The sequence below is a fragment of the Silene latifolia genome, chromosome X (assembly GCF_048544455.1).
Source record: "Silene latifolia isolate original U9 population chromosome X, ASM4854445v1, whole genome shotgun sequence".
NCBI classification, from domain to species: Eukaryota; Viridiplantae; Streptophyta; class Magnoliopsida; order Caryophyllales; family Caryophyllaceae; genus Silene; species Silene latifolia.
In genome coordinates, this window is record NC_133537.1 from 310,367,679 (window position 1) to 310,381,912 (window position 14,234).

General features: G+C 40.0%; 1 pseudogene; it reads left to right on the forward strand.

Moving 5' to 3' along the window:
• Nucleotides 1-7,268: 7,268 nt before the first annotated feature.
• Nucleotides 7,269-7,413, forward strand: LOC141625666 (small nucleolar RNA R71; annotated as a pseudogene).
• Nucleotides 7,414-14,234: the final 6,821 nt, after the last annotated feature.

Consider the following 14,234-nt stretch of genomic DNA (forward strand, 5'->3'; position numbering starts at 1 on the left):
ATGCGCATCTTCAAAGGAGGGAAGAAGAGGACGTGTTGTCCTGTAACACAATCCGAGCGTCCGAGGGTCGGGACGAGCGGATTCTCAGGTGGCTGGACGAGCGGCCTTCATGCTTGGACGCTCGGATTCTGGCAGTTTTGGACGAGCGTCCAGGTTGTTAAGACTCTCGGATCTTGTCCCAGCCTTCCTTTTTCTTCTTTATTTTCTTCTTTATTCTTCCAACAATCCTCCGGGATCTTGTCGGAGATTCAAGGATTTCTTCATCATTGCCCATCTACTATAATATGTACAAAGGCCTTCTAGTCTTGTCTTCTCTTTGATGCTTGGTCATTAGATTCGATCAATTTAGCTCTATTTTGCCATGAAAATGCAAGGTTTTCACTCCTCTCCTACCAAGGAAACAAAACCTCAAAGAATATGCAAAACAAAGAACTAAAGATAGTAAATGACCAAAATATGCACTAAAAAGCATAGGAACGAGGCTAATTAGGGGACTACATATGCTCAAATGTTGATCACATCAAATATCCCCAAACCGAACCTTTGCTCGTCCCGAGTAAAGAGGTGACAAAACTAGGACCCTTATTTAAACTATCCTACTAATATAGCCAACATGAGACAATTAGCGGGTCTCACTCTGCCCCTTCAACTCAGATCACAATAAGACAACCATGAGGTAGGATGCCTTCTTGCAAGGCAAGGTGGGTCTTGCCAAAATGGTGACACATCCAAGCATTAAAGCACACAAAATCAAGTAATGGATGCATCTACAAAAGAATAACCACTTTCCTCATCAAAGTGGCAGAAATTATCTAAAAGGGAAGCAATTCAAGGGTACACACTCCTTCATAGATATGGTTTCTTCAAACTACCAAGCCTAGAAGGATACCAATAAATCAGCTCCAAGTTGTGTCAAGCTAGGGTACCTTTGTCCTCAATCGTTAAATGCTTTTGTCAAGAATACTCCCTATGGTGTTAGAAACACTGGAGGATCGCGGAATTCCCTTTCTTGCCTAGACAAGAAGAAGGGTCGTCCCCTCTCTACCATGCACAAAAGTGGATACGATGGACAAAGGGATCGATAGTATTTGAGTTTCATTTGGGAGTTTGCTTTTGTTGTTGTTTTTCCCCCCAATTTCTTGTGGCATTTGACATTTGAGAACACTTTCTTTTTGCCATTTCTTTTGATTTTTGGAATTTCAATACTTGACAACTTTTCAACTTTTTGCATTTTCTTTTGAACATTTTCAAAGTCACCCCATATGTAGTGAGGGTGCTTATATTTGAAGCATAGGAGTTTTTATTTTTGTTACTCCTCTTTTCTTTTGATGCAATTTCAAACTTTTTCTTTTCTTTTCATTTCAATTATTGAACTCAAATTTTGAACAATTTTTGTGCCCATTCCCTTTGATGACAAAATTTATGGTAGAACATGGATGAATGATGGTCGCATGGTTTCAAGAGTCACCTTAGAATAAACGGAAGCCAAGGAGTTATCACACCACAAGGTACTCTTGACTAGGCCTTAATCCATGGGTCAAAGGATACTAGCATGACACATCCTAGGGTGTTTTACAAGTATTCTAACAAGCAAATTCTTAAGAAGAAAAAGCATCTACTAGGGCCTTATATACACTTGTCAAGCTTCCCAAATAGACGATTTTATAAAATTTTTCTAACATGCAACTATATGCCATGATGCAACTAACATTTATACATCCTAATGCGTATGCTTCTACTAACTAGTATGTCAAATATTCTAAATGCAATCCTAAATTCATATTGTTTTTACCGCATCAATCAAAATAAAGCCACATAGTCATTAACATAAAGAGGAAAAAGGAGATTGGAAAGATCATACCATGCGGTCTTCAATATCCTCATGTCTCGTATGTGGCGTAGTCGATCAATGTGAACAAGGATGAACCAACACAACATATACAAAACAATATATACAAGACTACACTAAGAAAGGAATGAACATGTTTTTGGATTTTTCAATTTTTCAATTTTTTTTTGGATTTTGAAATTTTTGATTTTTTTGGATTTTGAATAAAAGTCAAGTTAGAATTTCCCATCCCCACACTAGTATGGGCATTGTCCTCAATGGCCAATACGATAGGAAATTATGGAATGAATATGCATGATTTCTAAACTAAATGCAAATTATACTAAGCTACACTACATGATGCATGTGTTTTTGTTATGGCGGAGAGCATAATTCAAATTAGCTCCCAATGCATATGCATGGACTTCCCCAAACCAAAATAGACATTATTTCTAATGTCTTGAATTTCGGGGGAGTTTATACACATGAAATGCAATGCATGAAACTAAAGATTGTCATTTGGGATTTTACAAGTTGGGAACAAAGATAAAGAACACCTTAATGAAGCCAAGGTGTTAGTCCTCCATGTTGCTAGGACTCCACAAAATAAATGATCAAGATAAAATAAAAACAAGGGAAGTAGACAAACCATAATGGAGGTATAAGAATATAGGAGCCTCCAATGTTTGCTAATTTTTACCCATCGTATCACCATAATCATCATCATCCTCCTCTCTTGAGGTATCATCAACTTCCATAGATGTGGAATCGTGTCCACTCTCACTTTCACTTGCTTGTTCTTCCTCACTTTCCTCTTCCTCTTCTTGAGTTTCTTCTTGTTGAACCTCTTGTTGAACCTCTTCTTGTTGAACCCCACCCTCTTCAACAACCATCTCCTCTCCACCCAGTCTACTACCACTAGGAATGCTAGGAAAGAATACTTCCCTATCCGCCCAACTAGGCAAAGGACAAGACGGATCAAGAAGTCCTTGCCTAGCTAGATGTAGGAGGGGCGGATATTGGGTCTTGTAAGCATCCACTCTATCATTGTAAGCTTGCTTGTGTATTTCCCTCATGAGTAGTGTCAAGTAATCATCTTCCACTTCGACATCCTTGGGTTTGAACTCTTGGTATTCAAATGGGTAAGGTGGGGTGATAATGGAGGAGGAGGGCTTGGCAATTTCGCCTCTATGTTGTTGAATGATACACTCGGTCTCTTCGGAGAGTGGGAGAAGGTAATTCGATCGGTGAAAATTCAATCGGCAAATTTTAAAAGACAAGGTGAAAGATTCAGCTTCATTGGTTAACCACCCATATTTGTCGTCAAGAGTGTCGTGCTTGACCCACTTGAACTTGTGAATCATGGTGTCCATATCAACAAGATGGCCTCATTTAACCGACACATAGGTGTTGTTTTTGTTGAAATTCCGGTTAAAATGCTTAGCCAAATGGGTAGCTAGCCCTCCATTTACAATAAAAGCGGTGCCCTCTTTGCCACAATCGACATTAAGCCATCGTTCAACCAAAAGTCTTAGAGCATTATGTGGCTTTGTAAATTCCCTTCCTATGTTCAAGGCTGACTCGAGAAGAATACAATCGAGTTTGGTAAGGTGATTAGTGCCATTTCTTGCTATCAACGTATTCCCAATGACCTTATGCCATACTCTAATGCCCAGATGGTGGACTAATAGAGCACGACAATCATGAAACGCATGAATTTCTTCCCGGAAATTGCCATCCAAAGAGGAGCGGGGTCATACTTGATAGGAGTCTTTGTATATTTCGGGTTATCACTAAGGCCTAATATCTTACCCAATTCGCCATAAGTTATGCGTCTATCAACATTTTCAAGACGAAACTCGATGTTGGTTCGAGTCTCCACCCTTGTGACTTTCAAAGAACTTAAAAATTCCAAGGTGAGGGAGGGGTATGTCAATTTCTTCATTGTAAACAATTTACCCAATCCCATAGACTCAAAGAAGGTTTTGGTTTGATCAAGAACACCCAATTTTGACAATGCATCTTCACAAATAAACTTAGTAGGCATGATGGTTTTCTTAGCAAAGAGAATGAATTTCTCGAGAGTCGGAAGTGAAAGTTACCTCCGGATAATTGGATAATTGCTCAAAGACCGGAGTTGTTGATGTTGTAGCTTCCATAGGGGGACCTTTTTGAACCTCCAACCTTGCCTCATGGACTACCAATGCCTTTGACAATTGTTTTGCTTGAAGAGCTTTTTGCCTTTTGGAAAGTGTCTTCTTTGGGGGTGTCTTGTTACCTCCTTTAGTTCTTGCCATTCTCCTTTGCTTGATTACACCAATGAAATATTGAAATCTTCAATATTTAGTGATACCCAAATCGATTTAGGATGAATGTTGTCTTGTATCCTAAAAATTGACTCAAAGGTTGAAGATTTTGGTGTTTGAATCACTTGTTGTTGCAAAAGGAGTGATTAATTTTTGTTGTGAGGAATTTTGGATTTGATTTTGTTGAATTTGGTTGAGGAAATTTGATTTTTGTTGATGGAGAGGATGAGAGTTTTGGGGTTTTTTGGGGTTTTTGGGTAGTGTCTGAATGTAGAAGAAATGAGAATGAATGAGGGAAGAGGGTAAAAAAGACCCGTTATATTTGAAAACGCAGCAGAGGACGAGCGACTTTGTCAGAGGGACGGGTGGATTCTTCAATGTTTAACCCAGGAAAAGACGCCACGGGACGAGCGTCCTACTTCTAAGACGAGCGGATTCTTTCTTGTGGGACGAGCGTCTTTCTGGAGGGACGCTCGGATTCCTTTATAGAGAAATTCCCAAACTTTGCTACTGAAAAAGACGAGCGTCTTTTCTGTAGGACGGCCGTCCAAAATGAGACGAGCGGATTCTCAGTAAGGACGCTCAGATTCTCTTACAGACCAGTTTTTGTATTCTGCAGCTCTACCAGATAAGCGTCTGGTGACATTGGACTCTCGGATTCCTCAGGACGAGCGGATTGTCTGATTGGACGCTCGGATACCTACTTGACCACACTAATTCAGGTCCATCCGTGGGTACTGCATAACCCGTGTCATTTTCTTTCTTCAATTCCCGTGTTCTTCATTGTAGGGGCACTACAAAGGCATGAATAGCCTAGGCAATTGCTATCCCCACATTAAGGTAAAGCACTACACATCAATAAAATCATAAGACCCTCCCTCACTTCTCTCAAAATGATGAATATATTGATCAAGGCACAAAAATAAATCCAAAGTGACAAAAATGCAATGTAATAATTGAAATACAAGTTAGGGAGTTAGAATATTTTCAAATGGTGGTTTAGGGAGGACTTCACCAAACTCTCATCCAATGTCAGATGTCAAGGGGGCATGTTCAAGGTGTTGTTGATGTTACTCAACACCTTGAAGAAGTAGTCGAAAGCTTGTTCATTATCATGATAAAGGTCCTCAATAGATTTTTGCACTTGTTGTTCTCCATGATGGTCTTGGTTCATAGCATTACCAATATAGGGATTTAATATCCCTTCGAACTCATCATCCCAAAGACCGCAAACTTCATCTACTTGATCATTAAAAATTTCTTGAGTTGATAGAGATAACTCTCCTTCTTTCTTGTCTTGGCCAATAAGGCCATCCTCTTCACTTGTCATGGGTGAGCTTTTCAAGCTCTCATTGTTGCTATTTCATTGCTCTTTTGATGGAGCATCATCAACTTTCTTTTTCCATTGGAATTTCGACTTCTTCCTATCATCCTTCCAGCTATAGTGATCAACCATAAAGCATGGCTCATGCAAACTGGGAGCTCTCATGGTCTTGTCAAGATTGAAAGTGATGGTTTCATCTCCCACTTCTAGAGTAAGCTCTACGTGCTTCACATCTATCACTGCACCCGCGGTGTGCAAGAAAGGTCTTCCTAAGATGATCGGAATATTGGAGTCTTCTTCCATGTCAACAATGACAAAGTCCACCGGGATGAAGAATTTGCCAATTCTCATGGGAACATCTCCCCATATCCCTAACGGTGTCTTCGTTGTTCTATTGGCCATTTGGAGTGTGATGTTGGTACATTTAAGCTCTCCCATCCCTAACCTTTTACTAACCGAATACGGCATAACACTCACACTTGCTCTTAGATCACACAAAGCCTTGTTAATCGTGGTGTCGCCAATGGTACACGGTATTGAGAAGCTTCCCGGATCTTTAAGTTTCGGAGGTGAACTCCCTTGAAGGATTGCCCTACTCACCTTAGTGAAGGCGATAGTTTCAAGCTTCCGGATGGACTTTTTTTTCGTAAGGATGTCCTTCATTTACTTTCCATAGGCCGGAACGTGATTGATCAATTCCGTGAAAGGAATCGAGACTTCTAAATTCTTCACAATTTCCATGAATTTTCCAAGTTGGTCATCAAACTTAGGCTTAGCTTGACGACTCGGGAATGGAAGTCTAATCACAATGGGCTCCTTCTCTTTTGCTTTTTCTTCATTTTTCTTTGAAACTTCTTGATTGGTGGGTTCTTCTCTCTTAAAGTTTTGCACAACTTCATCCTCAACTTGCTTCTTTGGCCCTTCATATCTCGTACCACTCCTCAAGTGAATGGCACTAACCGTTTCATGTCTTGGGGGATTACCTTGAGGTGGTAATTGCCCCTTTTGTCTTTGAGAGTTTGAAGTTGCTAGTTGGGTCATTTGAGTTTCCAACATTTTTGTGTGGGCTAGGATTTTGTTGATGGTGATGTCTTTTGCTTGGCTATCTTTTTGCATTTGAGTGAAAAATTCTTGTTGATTTTTTTGCATTTGGAGGACCGCTTTTTGAACATCAAAACCTTGGTCATTTTGTTGATTGTATGGAGTTTGATTTTGGTAACCTTGGTTTTGGTTGAAAAAGGGTCTTTGATTTTGGTTTCTCATGGGAGGTGGGGTGTATGTTTGTTGAGGGTTTTGAACGTTTTGGCTTTTGTATGAGAGATTTGGGTGGAATTTGGTGTTTTCATTGTAATAGTTGGAATAAGGGGTACCACTTTTGTATGCTTGAAAAGCATTCACTTGCTCATTTGTTCCCCTACATTCACTTTGGTCATGTCCCAAAGTTCCACAATTCTCACATATCCCACTTGGGATTGATGAAGATGCTACCATGGCATTAACATGATGCTTTGGTGATTTTGAGGCTTCTTCAAGTTTAGCCATGGCCTTCTCAAACTTTAATTTAATGGTATCAATATGAGCACTAAGTTGAGCACCCAATTGAGTAATAGAGTCGACTTCATGCTTTCCTCCTCTAGCAGCCTTGCGAGGTCTACTATATTGTGAATTATGGACCTCCATTTCCTCAATCTTGTTCCAAGTTTGATTATCGTCAACTTCGGTGAACATACCATTTGATCCCATGTTGAGAATATTTCTTGAGTCTTCATAAAGACCATTCCAAAATTGTTGTACCAAGAACCACTCGCTAAGTCCATGATGAGGACATGAGCGACAAATTCCTTTGAATCGCTCCCAAGTTTCATACAAGGGTAGAATTTGAGCTCTTAGCATGCTAGTCTTTTCCGGAGGGTAGAATTTTTTGTAGAAAGCTAGAGCCAACTTCTTCCAAGAGTCAATTCCAAGAGTAGCCTTATCAAGGCTTTTCAACCATTGTTTTGCGGTGCCAATTAGAGAAAAAGGAAATAAGACCCATCGAATTTGGTCTTGAGTTACACCGGTTTGTGAAATCGCATCACAATAGTCACAAAAAGTTTCCATGTGGGAATGAGGGTCTTCACTAGGCATTCCCCCAAATTGGCTTCCTTCAACTAATTGGATAAATGCGGATTTTGCAATGAAATTTCCGGTTAAGTGTTGTGGTGGGGGAGTACCATTGGGTAGGTTCTCCTCCGTTGGTAGGAATGTGATGAAAACTTAGGCATTGTGGGTTGGTTGTTTGATTGATTTTGTGTTGGGTTCTCCTCACCTTCTCTTGCAAAAGGGTTGATGAACTCAATAGTATTTGGTTGAATATCTACAACCTAACCAATACCTCTCAAAGTATTTCTAGCAAGTCTTCTATTGGTTGTCAAAGTCCTTTCAATTTTGCGATCAATGGGTAACAAGTTACCTTGTGATCTTCTAGACATGCAAAATATCAAACAACTCGAAAACAATTAGAACAAACCTTGAGGAGTTTTACTTCCCCAAGGCAAATAAAGACACAACTAATAACAATAAAAAAAAATCAAATCAAGTTAACACCGTCCCCGGCAACGGCGCCATTTTTGGTCGGTCCGCTTTGAGCTTAGATTTCGGTTACTTGTCGTTAGGAGCACCTAGACCAAAACAATATTTATAACTTCACAAACAACTCTACTATTAGTAAAGAGGCAAGTAAAGGTCGGATCCCAAGGGATGGGTATTGATGTAGGATTTTCGATTGCAAGTAGCGGTGTCTTGGGGTGTCACAATTTGGGTTGAGATAAGAAGATCACTAAACTAAATAACAATTAAAGTAAACAAACAAGATGACTAAGATGAGATGTAAACAATTGATTAAAAGCACTAGGGTGTCATGGGGTCATAGGGGATTCATGGGAATTGATCATACAAACATATTCTCAAATTATAAGCAAGCAATTATTGTTGTGATAGATCGAGTTGGTTTATATCTTACAATCCTATGAAGGTTTGGGTCCCGGAGCCGAATCGATTAGATTGTACAACACCTACAAGTCGACTTAATCCTCCCTACTCAACTATATGCATGGTCTAATGAGACTCGAGTTGGTTTATGTCTTACAAGTCTCATTGAAAAGGTAAGTGATGGGTAAAAAATGCAAGGATTCATAGGCTCGCATTTCATCAAACATAACATGTGAATAAGTTGAGATCACAACAAGCAAGCAAATAAATTATGAAAACATATTAAATTAAGCATGAATCATCCTCCATGTTGGTTTCCCCTAATTACCCATTAACCCTAGTTAAGGAAACTACTCACTCATTATCAAGTTTAACATGTTAACAAGGTTGTCAATAATATTAACAAAGCAAAACATGATGAATAAATGAAGATGATTAACAATAATTAAAAAGGGATTAAGAGAGTTATACCTAATGATGATTCCTAAATAATAATGCAAAGAATAATAGAAGTACTTGATGATTGATGGAAGGTTGTCAATCTCCCAATAAACCCAAATAATCTTCAATTACCCAAAATAAAAGATGAACAAAAGAGAAATTAAGGAAATGAGATTTGTATTAATATTTGATTAGAAGTTGATTACAAGATTAAGAAGATATTAGAATGATATAAACTACACTAAAGATTGATAAGAAGAACATGATAATCTAATTAGACTAATGGGGTATTTATAGTGGCGATTAGGTGCACAAATTAGGGTTACTAAGGGTTTAAATGACGATTAAGTCCTTGAGGAATCGCTCCTCTCAAGAAAAGATGCGGGTCTCCTTTTTGCTAGTCTTCCGAAAATATGCGCATCTTCAAAGGACGGAAGAAGAGGACGTGTTGTCCTGTAACACAATCCGGGCGTCCGAGGGTCGGGACGAGCGGATTCTCAGGTGGCTGGACGAGCAGCCTTCATGCTTGGACGCTCGGATTCTGGCAGTTTTGGACGGGCGTCCAGGTTGTTAAGACGCTCGGATCTTGTCCCAGCCTTCCTTTTTCTTCTTTTCTTCTTTCTTCTTCCAACAATCCTCCGGGATCTTGTCGGAGATGCAAGGATTTCTTCATCATTGCCCATCTACTATAATATGTACAAAGGCCTTCTAGTCTTGTCTTCTCTTTGATGCTTGGTCATTAGATTCGATCAATTTAGCTCTATTTTGCCATGAAAATACAAGGTTTACACTCCTCTCCTACCAAGGAAACAAAACCTCAAAGAATATGCAAAACAAAGAACTAAAGATAGTAAATGACCAAAGTATGCACTAAAAAGCATAGGAACGAGGCTAATTCGGGGACTAAATATGCTCAAATATTGATCACATCAAAAGACAAATTAGTTTTCAGGTAGTCGACATCGACGCCTCCTTCAATATGCTCCTGGGACGCCCCTGGATTCATGCCGTCAAGGTAGTTACCTCAACCCTGCACCAGAAAATCAGGGTCCCCTTTAACGGGAAGACGATCACGATTCCTGCTTCCCCGATCAAAGTCGTCATGAAAAAGGGAATAGCCTCCCAAGCCATTGAAGAGGACGATAGTGAGATGTAGGGATTCCAAGCTGTGAATGCCCTATCCGACGAATCAACACCCTTCGATTGTGACCCATTTTCCAACCTCACAGTCAACCGCATCCTAATGCGCCAGGGTTATTTCCCGGGTTTACCCCTCAATCCGCTAAAGAGCACCTTACCTCCCTTAAAACAGGCTAAGGTCCCCAACACCCCCTTCGGGCTAGGCTATGAGCCTACCGACAAAGACATCCAGGAGATGAACCTCCTAATTCGGAAACGCAAGAAGCACAGAGTTATCCTTCATCCCTATCATCTGCCCTCAACTGATACTTTATCCCCGAGGGAGAGTCTGAACTCTACCACGGTTTTCCTAAGCCGATCTATGACTCTGTAGCCAAGGTCAGACACCCGGGTGTAGAAGTCTTTCAAGACAGCTACTTCATCCCCGACAACACCGAAGATGCATCAACTAAGTCCAAGCCGTCCTCGTGCCTCGACGGACAAGCTGTCACTCTCCTCTTCGGGGAAGATAACATCAAGCACCTCGACTATGAGGACATCATCAACATTGCTCTAATGGACAACCAGTTTGACCCCACCGCCTTAATCTCTGATACTGACCCGGAGAAAGCTACACAAGGCTGGAGGAAAACTGTCAAGTGGACTGATCGTCAAGGCCGCATTCTCAAGATTACAACTTGAGAAGGCCCTATGTTCAAAGAGGGAAGTGAAGAAGAATATGAGTCTGAGTCATAGTCAGAGTCTGTATTAGCTGCTAGCACTCCTGATGTCCCAGTCAAGGTCCCCTTCCCACTGTTTTATCACAAGCTTGTGGCTACTTCAGAGGCCGAGTCAACTAGGGTCATCCCCACTCCCATGAAAGGTGACAACCTGGAGCTTGTTCCAGGGGCCACCTCCTCTGCTGTGTCGCCTCTAACTGCCCATGAGATGTCTGTCGTATCCGAGCTTTTCGCTTGAGTCAACTTAATGAACGTTAAGTTTGCTTATGACTCGTCTTAATTTAACCGCAATGCAATTCTGAATGACTATGAGGAATTTGACTTGAGTGACTACCCACCTCACCTAGCCAAAAAACTAGACAAACGGGAAACTAGGACCCCCATCATTAAGGAGACCGAACCTACACAGCGGGGTACATATTGCTACACGGTCATGCCCTTCGGTCTCATTAACGCCGGAGCAACCTATCAAAGAACCGCTACCACTCTCCTTCATGACATAATGCACAAGAAGGTATAGGTATATGTCGATGACATGATCGTCAAATCAAGAGAACAAGATGGCCACATCAACGCCCTTCGAAAATTCTTCGCTCGACTGTGGAAATATAACATGAGACTGAATCCTCAGAAATGTGCATTCGGGGTCACCTCCGGAAAGCTCTTGGGACATGTCGTCAGCAAAAGAGGCATTGAGATTGATCCAACCAAAATCAAAGCCCTTTAACAAATGCCTCGGCCTAAGAACGAAAAAGAAATTCTGGGATTTCTCGGCCAGGTTCAGTACATCAGCCGCTTCATAGCCAAGCTCACCATGATTTGTGAACCAATCTTCAAGAAGTTTCGCGCCTCCGATCACACCGATTGGGATGATGACTGTCAAAAAGCCTTCGACAGGATAAAGGAAATCCTATTCAAACCTCCTGTCCTCATGCCACCTCAACAAGGAATTCCCTTATCCCTATACCTGACTGTCACCGACAGCCATGGGAGCAATGCTAGCGCAAACAGGCGACGGTGAAGAACGAGCCATCTACTACATCAGCATAAAGTTTATTGAGTATGAGAGAAGATACACCCAACTGGAAAAGACATGCCTTGCCCTGGTATGGTCAACAAAGAAGCTGCGGCACTACATGCTCAGCTACACGGTTCACATATACTCCAAGATGGACCCGGTCAAATACATCTTCGAAAAACCTGTACTAAACGGGAGGCTGTTTAGATGGACACTCATGCTATCCGAATTTGATCTGAATTTCGTACCCCTCAAGGTTATCAAGGGAAGGGCAGTCGCCGATTTCCTAGCAAAAAATCCCGTCAACGAGGATCCAACGACCGACACATGGTTGTTGGAAATATATAATCTCATTAATTTACATATCAATATATATGTTCAAATTTATTTGGTCATAAAATAAATTGTTGATCTTATGCATGAAAACTAAAACAAGAGTAGAGAAGAAATCGTCTTTCTTACTTTGGGATTTCGGATATAAGGGCACAAGTAAGATCTCCTTCTTACTTGTTCTTGAGCTTCCTTATAATGGATGAACAAAGGATCCAAAATATAATCCCTCCCAAAAGCATATACCTAAGGAAAACTCTTAATAACTAATATTATTATGATCTAGTAATAATATAAGTTTAACTATAAAATTGACACAAAAATATTGTGTATTTCCTCTTGAAAATTTCGGCCAAGAGGAGAGATATGTGAGTTTTTATTTCTCTAAGTTTTCCCCAAAAAATGGTAGAGAGAATTCATTTTCTAACACTAGAAAAATATTATAGTGAAGTAGTGAATGAATATGGATAAAAATTCCTTGGCTTTTCTACGCAAAAACCGGTTGGGGAAGGAAAGGAAGCCAATGCATGCACAAATTGCTCTTCACAAAAGCAATAGGGTTGCATGGCTATAATTAGACTATAATCATTGTGTTTTCTCTTATTAAAATAATCAACACAATTTATCCACTAATACTCCCTCCACTATTTCGGTACATACAACATAAAATGGAAGGTCCATTTTATTTTGTCATTTGTCAATTGTGACATATGTGACATGTTACTTGACATGTGAATTTGTAATGTATTTTTAACAAATTAAAAATCAACATACTCATAAAATATGTCATATACAAAATCCACTAGTAATTCGTAATCACTTGTACCAAAATGGTTTATCAAATTATAAATTACAACGTCTTGTATTTATAATAAATTATTCATTCAATTTTCAATTGTTTCGTAAACAATAATTTTATCTAAGTAATAAAACAATTCGATTACTAAGACCATATCTCATTTAATCAAATTATAATAAGACACGTTAACTTTACTCACAAAATCACCCGTCAATTTTAAGCAATTTAATTAACTCGTATCGGCATACGATTAATTAAATAATCAATTAAGAGTATTTCCATATAGGTATGACCTAAGGGGATCAACTGATCACCACCGTCGCACGACAGTAATGTCAAACTCTAGTCAGCCAATCATTACCGATATGTGTGGACCGAGTTGATCAAAATATTACATCTCACATGTATTCTTAAAATGAGATTTAAACATGTGATCATCATGATCGACAGTTGTGATCGCATTTTTGTCGGAGGACACATATTCCAACAATCTCCCACTTGTCCTCGACAAGTGTGCGTCACCAATTCTCTTGTCCTATTTCTATCTCCCACTCAATGCAAGGTGTCTTTCAGGTCGTACTTGCAAGTGATCATATCGAGAGTGGTTTCCTCGATCCGAGAAGAATAAGCGATTGACCGAAATCATCTACCATAGATACCTTCCGAGCGTGGCCACGCATTTCCAGTTCATTACTCCTCGAGTGGCCCTGAGATATTGTTTTAACCCTGACAAGGGGGTGGACAATTTCTATCCCACTATTTCTTTCGACTAGCCACAACCATCATAACCCAAAATATGCCCATTTGACCCCATTTACGAAGGTCGTAGTAACATAAATCAAAGTTAATCTGAAACTGTGCCACCTTGGGCGAACAGTCTTTAGTCAGAAGAATCGACTCAATAGAATACTATAGTAGATTTCGCCACGACCAGGCTATATAAATTTGCCAGAACTCTATAAGCGGTCATCAGGCCCGACAAAGTGTTCCTAACAGTCTGCCTATGTGATCGACTAGTCATCTCACATGACTCTATGGCACTTGAACTTGCCATCAATCGCATCACACTCTAGTCACTTCGAGACGTCACCTCATGCAAGTGACTATGGGCGAATACCATGTTAATACGGGTTCACTTTAACGGGGTTCAATATTGTCTCTACAACCCGTTTGAATGTAACAAAGTATAAAAGGAGTTTTTCAGATTTAAAAAACTCGAACGACAAATGTGATTATCACATATGAATAGTCAATACCTGATTACTACTTCATATTTTTATAATCAATTTTCATCTTATATGTAGTTGTTCATCTCAATGCAATTGAAATGGCATATGACATAACTCATCATGTTAAGCC